The sequence below is a fragment of the Phlebotomus papatasi genome, chromosome 1, assembly GCF_024763615.1.
Source record: "Phlebotomus papatasi isolate M1 chromosome 1, Ppap_2.1, whole genome shotgun sequence".
Taxonomy (NCBI): Eukaryota; Metazoa; Arthropoda; class Insecta; order Diptera; family Psychodidae; genus Phlebotomus; species Phlebotomus papatasi.
The window spans coordinates 75501221-75515507 of NC_077222.1; the positions used below are offsets into that span (position 1 = coordinate 75501221).

The window sequence follows — 14287 nt, forward strand, 5'->3', positions numbered from 1 at the left end:
ACGTTTGGGAAAAATTTTTGTTCCGAAATAAGTCATACGTGTGGGAAAAATTGGGATTAAGGGAAAGTTTGTTGGTAAATGTTTTGTGTATTAACAATTAACTCTTGCAAAGACATATTGCTAATGTCCAGTACTAAAATTGGGGTCCAGTCTTGATGGTAAGTTGAGGAATGAATGTCTTAAAAATCTCTTATTTTTTGGCGTTTTATTTTCAATCTAAAACGGGTGCAGAATGGTGAGACACAGACTTGGGACCTTTGGGGGACCCCCTCCCCCCATAAAATTACACTGGGACCATTAATATGTCCTTTATTTTGCCTCCACCCCTCCCCTTCCCCTCTAAAATATTTTTTTGTGATTGCTCGAAAACACGTCGTGCGATTTCTTTTTTTCAATTTTGGATATGTTTTAGAGAAACATATAAATGGTCCCAGGGTCAACTTATGGGAAGTCCGCTGAAGGTGCCAAGTCCTTATCTCTCACCATTTTGCATCCAGATATTCGAACACATAAAAAAGCATGTTCTTTTTATTGCTCATTCTGCGAAATTTGAGATATAAAAAATGTCATATCGGTAATAACTGTTGAGTTCTACTTGTGCATACTAAAAATTTAGAACAATTCTAGCCTGTAATGTTAATCACAGTCCATTTTTTAGTAATTCACTATCTACCGGAGCTATTTGAAAAAAAAAAAACGCGAAAAATGGACAACTTCAACATATCGATTCCTTAATTTACCATCGTGATAGGATCCCCATATTATCCCTGAACATGAAGGATAGTTCATACACAAGATATTTGCAAATAGCAAAAACATTCTCTGAAACCATTCCTTAATCCTTAATTTTTCGCCAAACGTACGACTTATTTCGGAACGGAGGGAGTATTTGACCTTTGACCTTCAATAATTCAAAATGGCGAATTTACCGGTCATAGGTATATTTGGGCGAAATATTCGCCTGGACCAGCTCTAAAACATATCCAAAAATCATTTAAAAAGCTTGGGCCAATTTTGAGAAAAATTGAAAAAAAAACATTATTTTTAGGGAATATTAAATATTGGGGATGTAAAATTATTCAAAAATCGGTACTTAACCGGTTCATTACCGATGAAGACCGATGCAGCCAGGTTCGAAATTGCAATACCTTTCCAAAAAATCCAAATTTAACCAAATCGGTTGAAAAATACGCCTTCCAAAGTGGTTGACCTTTGACCTTCAATAATTCAAAATGACGAATTTTCCGGTCATAGGTATGTTTGGGCGAAATGTTCGCCAGGACCGGCTCTAAAACATATCCAAAAATCATTGAAAAAGCTTGGGCCAATTTTTTGTAAAATTGGAAAAACCTCATTTTGACCTATTTTTGAGGGATAAGGAACGTACGAAAGGGGAGGGGGGAAAAGTAAAGAGTTTGGGTACGAGATAATGTCATTTGAGGAGGGGTCTCATCGAAGACCGGAAGTCGATATCTCTTACCGTTTAAGCTCCAGAACAGTGAGAAGTTGAAAAAAAGTCGATTATATAACTGCTCTCTCTTTGAGTTCGAGCAGTAAAAAACATACTGAGAAGGAACATTGTGAGATACCACGCACTTTTATTGTTAATTTTCTTGTCTTGCTATTTATTGCTTATTACAAATTCCATAAATGGAGGCGCCAATGCCATCAACAAAACCATTTAAACCGACTAAAGATGAATTGGTATAAGAGGCAAAAATGTTGTGTACTTTTGAACTCTACGAATCTATTTCACTATACACAAAAAAATTTCCCATCTTCTTTTTAAGATCTTTAACATGTGAATCTTCTGCCTCTCTGTAAAGCATCATCTTTTCATTCTCAGTGGCTTTTGGGGGGGGGGCTCCTTCAACAACTCCCAACTTATATAAAAATAAAAATGCAATGCGTGAAATGAGACACTTTTAGCACTTCATTCAAGAGGCTGCCACTCTTTATTTTTTTTCTCTCCTTGTTTTCCTCATTCCATAGCTCCAGATGACAGAACACTTCATTCGCAGCTTTTAAAAATATAATATACCATAGCAAAAATGAGGGAAATCATTCAAATAGAAATCTATAATGTTGTGTGTAAATATCGAATTAGTGACAAATTACTAAAGGCCACTATAAAAATATCTATTTCGATATTAAATTTGTATGATTTTTTTTTATAGCAAGGACCATCCCACTCTATTTGCTTACATTTGCAGATTTTGGCGATAATTAACTCTGTGAAACATTATGTGAAAATTTGATTTCATGGCCTAAACAACAAATTTATTGTACGACTGTGACTATACTTGGAAAGCCATCGTGATTAGGGGAGAATGGGGATAATAGAATACTAATTTTTTTTAAATGTGACCCCAAAAAAATCAAGTTCTAGAGATAAATAAAATACCATAAAATTTAATAGAAAATGAAAGTATCTCAACGAATTTTAAAAACGCTTCTTTAAAAGTAGGGGAGACTGGGGCAAAAAGTCACAAAACGGATACTTTATTTTTTTACAAGCTACTCGAGCGCTTCAAAAATTTTTAATTAGCGCAGTTTTATAGGAAATTTACCGCCCTACAACTTTGGGAAAGTAATTTTCCTCTATTTTGTAAGGAAATACGTTTATCGAGCCAATTTCTGAAAGGTAATTTTGTGACTATTCTCAAAAATGCTGGGGCAAATAGTACCAGACATTCGGTTTTATCATATTTTGATTCGCTTCATTACGGGCTTCATTACGGGGAGGACATATTTTCATAGAAAATTTATTCATCTACACCTTTGTAAAACACCGTTTTCTCTGCGAGAAAAGTGAGAAAACAAGAAAAGCGCTTTTGAAGCTATTTTAGAAAAAAAAACACACACAATTTGACCAATGCAAACAACAAGCGGCGAGACATGATAATGACGTTTCTTTTCGCCGTGAGACATCAGAAATTGCTTCGCTTTTTTGTTACTTTTTGCTCTATACCTTTTGTTACTTTTTACCCCAAGTGGCCATTTTTAATAAAAGGATTTCTGGAGAAAAAAACTTTTGTGAAATTCTAAAATAGATAGCGGATTCGTATTAAAAAAAATCCAAATTATTTAGAAAATATTCACCAGTGCATCAATTTTGGAAAATAAGTAGTTAATAATTGTTATCTTCTGCAAGGAAAATATTTCCAAAATAGGGCTAAAAATTTCGATATTTTTTATTTTCAAAATTCCTTGTTCGAATTCTAAGAAACTTACGATATTGAAGAAGGTCTATGGAGGCTATCTATAGAAAAAAATGAGCCGCTATCTTTTTTACCTTGGAAGATATTGAATTTTGAATTTTTTGATATGTGACTTTTTGCCACAGTTTCCCCTAAGGTTTAAAAACAAGGCCTAAATTCACTAAAATCATTTTAATAACTCATTAATTGGTACAGTGGGACTTCGATAGAGTCAATCCCCGATAGAGTCAATCTCCAATAGTCAACTCACTCAACAACAATTTTGTTTCTTTGCGGACTCCGATAGTATCGACTTGGACACAAATTGATTTCGATAGAGTCAACTTTTCTTTTATTATTGAACTAACAATAGGATATGATTTTATAATGTTTTTTTTCGAAATTAAAAGCAGTCTTTTTGTGTATCAATGTAACGTTTTTAACACAAGAAAAAACATTTATGTAAGTACATGGTAAAATTCGTATATCAACCGTGTAATAATTTTCCAATAGACTCAACGAATCCGATAGTCATTCATGGCCTGGGAAATAATAAATTGACTCTATCGAGGTCCCAGTGTAATTAGAAAAATTTAGATATAGTGTTAAACCTCCAGACTGAAGATCTAATAACAAAGAATCTCGGAAAAGCTTTTCAAAGGTATCATCCTTAAAGACTTGAAAAAATATTATATGATACAAGTGAAAAATGCGTAAATTAAATTAGAAATTTTACTGCAAACAATTGTCTGCTATAATTAATTTTTACATTGTATTCAGAGAACTATTTATCTTTTAGATGAATTCACATAAATTTATTCGTGTCTAGACCATTTATAACATGAACTAAAGAAGTATACAAAATTGAGATATTTTAGAGATTCTGAAGAGTTTCACAACTCATCACAATCCTTTGTGCTTTTTTATTGTTACTGTTTTGTTCTAGTAAGTAAAAAAAGAAAAAAAATCTGTTCCAATTTTGTAGAATACATGAATTATGTAAAACTAGTAAAACTATTTCTTCAGAGTGATATAATGGGATTTTCTAATAAGAAAAAGTTTTGGAGTGAAATTTTACAAAATCATATTTGGCAAACAAGCCCTTCAATTCTGAGATAAACCTTTAAAAGAGCCTTTAACTCTTTCGCGTCTTTAGGGTCATATATGACCCGGGGAAAAAAGTTTCTTTTTGGCTATTTACATTAATTGAAATCTAACTGGAGTCTTGAGAAAATGAGCCAAGAATCTTACATCCTTCTATTATGATGTCGTGCACGAACAGATAGATTTCAATTAATGTAAATACCCAAAAAAACTTTTTTCCCCGAGTCATGACATTACCCTAAAGACGCGAAAGAGTTAAAGACTGATTTGTATTCTCCAATAAAGATTGTTATGAATTATATACCTGCAGAGAAATCCAAGATAATGTTAGTGATTGCAAAAAAATCCGGTTCAGAGCACCCGGCAGGGGGAAGAGCGGCACCTTTGAATGTGGGACACCTTTGAAATTGAGATTTTTCTCCAATTTTTAAATGGAATTGAGCCATATTACAATGTAATTTAGCTTCTCAATCTGTTTATGCAGCTAAATTATATCATAATAAGGGTCAATTTTATTAAAAAAAGAAGTGAAAAATCCTAATTTCAAAGCCCATATTCAAAGGTGCCCCACTTCCCCCTAAGATGAACGAAAGGATTGGAAATGATTTGGTCCATAAGGTTTTTCTTCTTGAGAAATATTATTCACAATCTTGTATGAAATGAGCTTTTCATTAAAAAAAAACACTTTTTTCTCATTTTCATAGCTAGCTGACTTATTTCGAATTCACAGTTTCAAGGCTACTATTTTCCAAAAAATTTAATTAATATCATTAAACTGTATCAAAGATCTTTAAATTTAAAGTGTCAAATTTCCTTAAACCTTTGAACTGGAATGAAATGGAAATTTCAAACTCCATTAAGATTTTTTTATGTTAAAAGTTTCTTGCAAAAATTACAAAATCTAAATCATCCAGAAAAATTTCGAGGTAACATTTTATTAGATAAATCCTCTCAATTCTGAAATATATCTTTAATGGTAAAATTTTTAATGTGATTCAAATTCTCCGATTATTTTCAAGTGTCAAATTTCAATAAATCTTTGAGGTAAATGTAACAAACTTCACAATAATTAAACTGGATTGTAAATGTCAAATGTCTAAATTTTCTTAAATTTTAAATTTGGTCGCTGGTACCTTTACATTATTTTAAAATTTGAGTTCTTTAGAATCATTACCTAAAAAAATGTTCAGAACAAACAATGGAATGGACAAACCAACGGCTTAAGCCGACAGACGGTTCAAAGTATTTACGGTATTTACAATCAAAATTATGATTCCCAGCAGTTACCCACTAAGCCATCTCTCGGGTTAAGCCGTAAATCTGTTTAGGGCATTAGGTGTCGAGTACACAAATCTAACATAGATTCCTAAAAAACGTCCAAAATTTTGATAAAATGAAGCGCCTTGAATTTTATAGAAAAGGTTATTGAATAAAAGTGTGTCAAAAAATCTTCTTGTAATATTTTTCTCATTTACGAGGTGTGTTTAAAATTAACGCACTCTAATGCCCAACGCAAAATAACTTTTGTTTAGTAAACATGTTTTTGACAATTCAATGAAAGTGAGTGAGATCTAGATCTAGTCAGCTCACTCATTCTCATGGGAAATTTTGAAAACATGTTTACAAACAAGAGTTATTGTGCGTTGGTTGTGATGTTGACAATTGTATTTAGGGAGTCTATTTAAAAGAAAAAGATTTTTTTAAAGTGGTACAGGCTCTTCACAGAAGGCCTAGAATATGCTAATGATTATGTTCGCCCTAGACGTCAAAAACCAATGAAAATGCTGAAGTAAAGATTGTTTTTACAGAAAATTGTCGAATCACCACTAAAGAAGTTTCTGAGCTTATTGTCATATGAGCCTGTTCATACCATGCAATTCTTCTTCGGAAAGCTTCTTCAGTTATCTTTGTTTTTTATTTAGAATTGATCCCCCAGGGACTTTTTTCTATCAAAAGATATAAAAAGCCCCATGAAAAGATAGCGTTCGACAGGATTAAGGAGACACAGAGCTCATCGCCGGAAGAGCTCGAAGACGTATCAAAAAGCGCATATCAAAGGGACTTCGAGGATTTAAAAAAAGCTCAAGCATATGAGTATTAAATCTGAGGAAGATTACTTTAAACTTTAAAGGATACAAAATAGATTTTAATGAATAAATATTTTTCGAGAAAAATAAGAATTCATCTGACTTTTTGAACATAACTCGTACAGTGTTGCAAAACTAAAATTTCAGAATAGTAAAATATGTATTGCTATAACTGCTTCGCTATCCCCTACTTCAGGGAGTGTAGGCGTTGGCTAATCTCCATTTTTCCCATAATAACGAAAAATAGTAAATTTTATTAGAAAGGTCAAATTTGGCAATGTTGTGGCTTTCTCTTTCGTAAATTCAAAACACTTTTGGAAAAATTCTTGCATCAATAAATTAATCAATAACCTATAATGACAAAACAGGATGTTACGTTTAAACAAACTTATTAATAAAATTTTTAAGAGACAATAAAATGTTATGTAAAAATAATAATTTTATGTCACCTGAATGGAACGAAGAGAAAATTTAATGAACTATGAAATTACTGTAATACACTTAAGTGCCATGAGAAGACAAATAAATTATTCAAAGTTTCCAGATAATTTGGTCGCCCTCAACAATTTGTCTCTGGTCACAGAGTTCAGAAGAGATTTTAGGGTATGTAGTATTTTTTTTCTTTTATTTTGTATGCATGTATAGCTACTGTCTGTGAGAGAACTTTTACATGATTACGTGGTCTGAACTGAAAGCTGATAAATCGTTCACAGTTATCTCAAGTGATTAGAGAGTATCGGTTGAGTCTCGAGACAAGATGAAAATTTCTCTGGAATCTTACACCCACTCATTCCCATTTCTGTGAGAATGAACCAATAATAAAGTTTAGAATTCAGTCTGAGAATAACGTGAAAAATTAATTATACATCTTACAAGATCGATTTATTGATTCAACGAGTATAAGAAAACACTTGAGCATTCCTTGTAGTTTTTTTTTGGTTACATACCCGTGCAATTGCATCTACTTTATTGCTGGAACAGAGACGCTTTGACGAGTTTTTGGGTCAGAAAAAAAAAGAGGGATACATTGTTGACCAACTTGCAACCAAAATGTTTATCCACAATTCTTCCGTTTTCCTCTCCTATTTTGCCAAGCACTTGAAAATTCTTCCAACATGTTTTATCACATTGTACACTCTCTTAGTGTATTTTCTTCCCATTTCACTGTACTTCTTCCCTTGGTATTTTAATCTCACAAAGTCTTTTGTTTACTGCATTCACTCCCTGCCTTCTTCCGCCTTTTTCCCGCAAAAACATTGCATGCAATGCACAAAAGTCAGTTTATTTATTTTGTGCCAATTGAATTTTCTTCTGGAGATGCTTCCTTTCTCCACTGACACAGAATTCTCCGGTGATATAAAACAACATACACTCAGACTTTTATTGAACATCTCAAAATCACTTGTCAACAATCGGAGGAGAGTCAAGAAATTTTTCAAATTGACTCATGCTATTGTTGATTCATGAGTGGCATCATCCAAATATTGACACCGTGAATTGTTGATGAATCTCTCCATCTCTCTCTCCTTCCGTTGTGTAAACTCTTCAGCGGATTAAAAAATCATTTATACTTTAAGCTGAATGTAATTTTGATTGTTTTTTTTCCATCACACACTCCACCATCAAAGATTCCGTGTAGACACTCAGAAAAACTTTCAGACACTCTGGAGGAATTCACCTTGTGCTTTTGCTATACTATCATCCCATCCATTTCACACTTCCCTCTCCTACCCCTTTTCATTTGATTTTAATTAAAAAAAATATGTTTCGTGTTGAAAAAAAAACATTCACGCCATAATCTTGGGAAATTAAATACTATTAGCATGATATGCTCTAAGATTAAATTCACTCACTCACGACTTCTTTCGCATCTCAAGTCAAAATCATTGGACCATAACTTAATTCCAGGAGCACCCAACTTATTCTATTTGCTGTTTCAATTTTTATTTTACTGAATGGTCAGAAATTTTGCGATCTTCTATCAAAAATTAATAACTTTTGTGGTTAGAAAAGAAAATTGGTTCATTGAATAAAGTTTTAATCAATTTTTTTTCTGTTCATTTTTTTAGGCAATCCACAAAAGCCTCTTGGCTTAAACTTCTCTAATACTCTCTAAGCATTTTTATGAAAGTGTTTAATCATCTTAATAATCTCTACAGATTCTTCCAAAATTGTCGAGTGATTCATCTATACGAATCACTCCGACAAAATACAAAAAAAAAACTTCGGAAGCATTTTACCACTTCAGAAATTTCTTTCTCTATCGTGCAACCATTTAACCAACATATTAGACGCTAATTTCAATTTTCTGTTGCCTTTTATTTAGCAAAGCTTATCATTGCTGCTTCATTTAGCGATTGACTGTGAGAAATTCAGGCTGAGATAAAAACAATCACTTGAGCACTCCTTGAAGCAGATAAAATGCCAAAGCAAATTAATGAATTGGCAATCAAAAATCCAATAAAATGAAGCGGATACAAAAAATTAGTGTCCCCTAGCATAATGCCCAATCAAATTATAAGGCAAACGACTCTTCAATTTCCCGCTAATTAAATATTCTTTTCATCGTCCAATTTTAACATCTATTCCTCCCCATTTCTTTCGTCACGCTCTGGGAGAAATTCTTTCTTGTAATGTTCCATCGCATCGGCCAGCGATTGAAGCAATTGTGGTCACTTTCATGACTGTAAAACCCATCGGACGGGAGCATGGTGGGAAGTGAACGCGATAAAAAGCTACTTAAGTGACAATTCCGGAGAAATTGACTCATTTCTTTGCCACAATCTTGCCATAATCCTCCCCCGGCTGAAAATAGCCATCAGACACGCTTAGGAAAATGATAAGTACCCAGGGCTAAGCATGAATTAGCCTGGAGAACAGTGATTTCATTTGAAACAATTATAGGAATAACGATGAATAATGAAAGGTCTTTTTAAAATATCTAAATAATAATCTGCAGCAGAAAGTTTCAAAAAAAAAAAAAAAACTATTTCTTATCTAACATACTAAAACATTCTTTCACAGCAGCAGCAAGTACGCTTCGCAGTAAGCTCGAACTCATGATTTTTTAGTACAATTTTTTTTAACCTTCAGAAGCTCAAGCCAAATTGGAGCAAAATTCCAGTGGAATTTCTTGAAAACTTATCAAACATTTGGTTACAGATTTATCTTTAGAATAATTCTAGTGGTTGGTCCTGTTAAATTTATCTTTTACTGACCAAATTTAACTTTTTTTTTTGCCCTGATTAATTACGGATTGTCAACGGTTTCTTTTAGAAATTTCCAGATCTATGGAATAACCTTAATTGTAAGAAACATCGGATATAAAGCGGTCTTCAGACTAGAGGTTTAGCCCCGTTGCTGACGATTTTCAAATTCTAAATAACAAGCAATTTCACTGTTTTTTTTTAGAGTCTAATGGATCATTTGCCCTTAACATCCAGCCTTACTCATAATTTTCCAAAGAATTTTTACTGATAAGAAATTATAAAAATTAACTCTTTCGCGTCCATAGGGTCATATATGACCCGGGGAAAAAAGTTTCTTTTTGGCTATTTACATTAATTGAAATCTAACTGGAGTCTTGAGAAAATGAGCCAAGAATCTTACATCCTTCTATTATGATGTCGTGCACGAACAGATAGATTTCAATTAATGTAAATACCCAAAAAAAAACTTTTTTCCCCGAGTCATGACATTACCCTATGGACGCGAAAGAGTTAAGCCATATGGCTAAACTTTCGGACTGAAGTCCATATAATTGTCAATTCTGAGGTTAAAAAGAGTTTATAAACTCTTTAGATTCTATAGAATATGGCTAAATATTTAGCGCAAAAAATAAAATTCCCCTTTACAAAATTTAAAACTACTGAAATGACACTTCATATAACACAAACTCCCCTGGTTATGTTCAATTTTTAAATTTGTATTCGAGGCTTCATAATAAAAAGGATCTTTAAGATCTTTGAGATCTGAACTTCAAAAACATATCCTAAACGTGTATTCATAGTTACTCTTTGATTTTAGAAGATGTTAAGTTTTGTCTTTTGTTTCAAAAAATCTCAAACCGAGAAAAGCTGATTTAAGTCTTTTAGGGCCGAAGGAACATCTATCGGCACTTCAAGAAATCATATCATGACCTTATTGGCACCTTATTTTGTTCTATTTGAGATATGAAATTTAAACATCTACCTTTTTAGAAAAGGGAAAATTAAACAAAAAATGTTAATATTAACTTGCATTTTATTAGATATATTAAGTAATTTTAATATTATGAGGAAACTGCCAATAGGTATTCCCTGTCGAATAGGTGTTCTTTCGACCCTAGATACTAATTGACCAACGCACAATAAATTTTGTTATGTAAACATGTTTTTAAAATCCCCTATGAAAATGAGTGAGATGACTAGATTTAAATCTCTTTCACTCTTATAGGAAATTTTGAAAACATGTTTACAAAAAAAAGTTATTGTGAGCTGGACATAATGCATACGGCGCGATAACTTTTGTTTCTAAACATGTTTTCACAATTTCCTATGAGAGTGAGCGAGATGACTAGATCTATATTTCATTCACTCCCATAGGGCATTTTGAAAACATGTTTATAAACAACATTTATTGTGCATTGGGCATATAATGCACAGCGCACAATAATTTTTGTTTGTAAATATATTTTCAAAGTTTATTATAAGAGTGAGCGAGATGACTAGATCTAGATCTCAATTCCTCTCACAGGAAGCCCCGAAAACATGTTTACAAATAAAAGTTATTGTGCGCTGGGCATAATATAATAATAATAATATTTATTAGTTTTCTTATATGGAAAACAATCTGTTAGATAATAATTAAGTCTCACTGTTCTAGATTTTCGGAAGATTTTAGAAATCAGAATAATTTGATTTTTTTATTTTTTATTTTGTTTTTATTATTGTTTTGTTGTTTTTTTTTTAAATTTTGTTAAAGCCAGTATAAATGGGGACGACTTAGCTTGGAAAGTTTTTAGAAAGAGACGATACTTTGAGATGAGACCAATCGGTCTTTGATGAAACAGGATAGGACGTAGGGGTTATGATTGTCAATAGAAAGCACTGATGATAAATAAGAGGAATAGTTTTTTAGAAATAGTAATTTTGACTCAGTTAACAGTTGAACTTGTTAATCCTAATCCTTTATTCGTCTGATACATCTATAACCCATCATTCCTGGGCGGATACTGAATCAGTCACCGAAGATAGTACAGTTCAAGAAAGTTGAAAGTCTGGCACCGGTAGACTAATGATGCCTTCTATTCCCCATTTTCCCTTGAAAGTCTTGATTATCCAATCTTACATTGGGGTTGATTACCCAATCTTCTATGAGTCACCTGATTGTACCAGGGCCTATCAGGCATCTAGCCCACTTGGAGGTGAACATAGGATTGAGGTAAAGAGGTTATGTGTCGCATTAGCCCCCTTATTTAGACTTGCAATATTATTTTGGTATGTTCCATCAAGACATGCCTAGCGCCAATTATTTTTGTTTTGTAAACATGTTTTTGACAATTCTGTGAGAGTGAATGAAATCTAGATCTAGTCATTTCCCTCATTCAAATAGGAAATTTTGAAAACATGTTTACAAACAAGTTATTGTGCGTTGGGCATTATGTCTAGCGTGTTTCACACTCTCAGAAAAGTTTAGACGTGATTACTAATGAAAATTAGTTGTTCGGGCGATTATTATCAAATCTATTTAAAATAGTTCTTATATTCTTAAAACATTATACTCATAATAAATTTATTAGTAGTGAGAATATAAGACAATATTTACGTGGATAAGTTGCGGCATTTATTTCATAATGCTTTCATACAATTATATTTGCTTGTGTTAATTAAATGAAATCATTATCCCAACTAATATTGGTCACTAATTCCTTTTAGTTCTCACAACCAATGTAAATAGATGGGCCTATATTTTCATAAAGTTATGACTACTTTTCCAATAGTAAAGAGTGGTTTTTATTTTAGTAATGCGTTGAAGCTCTTTCGAATTTTAAGCAACTAATAAGAAATATGCATCACAATGAATGCTATATAGTAACCACAACTAATATGATATAGTTATTACAGCCAATAAGATGGGTATCAACCCCATTTATTTAGTAATTGGAACTAATATGTTATAGTACCCATTACTATTTTGATTTAGTTGTGATAACTAAATGAAAAGGATACTTTAACTAACTGTGGTCAACTATTTCATTTAGTTACCCAAACTAAATATATAGTTGGGTCTATATTTACTATATTTTATAGTTCTAATAACTGCATATGAGCTTGTACGAACTATTTTTTTCTAAGAGTGATGTTTAGGACATTCTAATGAGAGAGTGAGATCTAAATTTAGTGATCTCGCTCTCTCTAGTAGAAAATTTTGAAAATACGTTTATAAACAAAAGTTATTGTGCGTTGGACATTAGGCATTACAAGAAGAAAATAATCAAAATATATTTTTAAAAAGATTCATAATTTTCATGAGTGATAAAAAATACATTAATTAAACTTAGCTATAACTTTAAAGGCATCAAACTTTGGGAAAGTTCAATTTCTTTTCGTTTTTGAAGCTTTTCTATGGGTTTAGTTTAATTAAAAAGCTATAGCTGTGAAGTACTTTAAAAGCTTCAATTTCAGCTGGGAAGATCCTCTAATAAGAGGAGCATGAGTAGAAATAAAAAAGCCGTGTTATCTAAAGTGAGTCAGAATTGTCTCCCTGACATCCCGGAAGTCCTGCTTGGCGAGGAAGCATGGCACAATGACTCCCACACCCGCGAAATCAATGAAACTCGACCCACTCTCAGGGGGAGAGACGTAAAAGTGCTTTCGTGTGTGAATGGGAAGCGTCTGAGGGTGAGTTTTTTTTATCGATTTCCCGTGTGGTATTTTCATTGAGGCAGCCTTCAGACATTTGGCATCGGGACGGGAGTGAGTGGTCGGGAGGCGCCGTTTTCCCCTTTCAAACAAGTACACCCTTAGGGGTGAACCCACCACCCTCAAATCTTTTTTTTTTTGGTTTTCACCAAAAAGTCAAGGTTTTCCCACCCAGTGCGGAATTTTCCGGGTGTCTCCATCAACTGGGTGTCTTTGGGATGCCTCCCGGAGTCAATAAATGGCCGCTTGAGCTCCTCTTCTGTCACACACGACGTCCCCCATTATTTTCGCGACGCACTCTGTACCCTCTGACCTTTTTTTCTGGCTTTTTCTTCCCATGAAAAGTTCCTTGTGTGGATTATTTTACAATCCCATCCCCAGTCATTGGGACCAAGAGACCTTTTCTGGGAAATTTAGCCAATAATATTGTGGAATGGTGGTGAAAAATCAGCAAGAAATTTTCCCTTTTTGAACGACTGATTGACGTCCCTTACAATGCATACGCAGTTCATCTCGTTTTTACTTACAGTATTCCTGGATGTGGGAAGAGTATGGATGATTCGATCGAAAACACAAGTTTTGATTTATGCACAATTTCCACACAATCGCACACTTTTTGCACGTTTCACATGATGAACTTTGTGGGTGAACATCAAAACAATCCTTTTAGATACTTTTCACGCAATCACGGACAGTTTTTCTCGTGGAAAATCACCTCAAAACTGCCGAACGACGGATGCGGAACAATTATTTTCTGACATTTTATCTCGCACTGATAAACATTTCAAATGTGCTATTTGACATTCGTTTTCTCATGCGGTGAAACTCTTCAAATGTCTTACGTTGGATTAGTGGTTGTTTATAGATGGCGTAGCAAGCGGGAAGTGTTGAAAAATTCCCGCGTTATTGAGTAATGGTTATCTCTTGATTCTGTTCCAGCCGTTCCTTAAAATTGATTGAAATTGAAATAGTATTTATCTGAAAGAACCCATCA

The 14287-nt window shown here is 33.2% G+C and overlaps 1 protein-coding gene across 1 annotated transcript in view; it reads right to left on the reverse strand.

Moving 5' to 3' along the window:
• LOC129803148 (ankyrin repeat domain-containing protein 50) overlaps positions 1-14067 on the reverse strand; it is a 40079-nt gene extending 26012 nt beyond the window's left edge. The window contains exon 1 of the mRNA XM_055849509.1: positions 13821-14067. The gene's annotated coding sequence lies outside the window, so the exon portion shown is untranslated. The remainder of the gene's footprint in view (positions 1-13820) is intronic.
• Between the last annotated feature and the right edge of the window lie 220 nt (positions 14068-14287).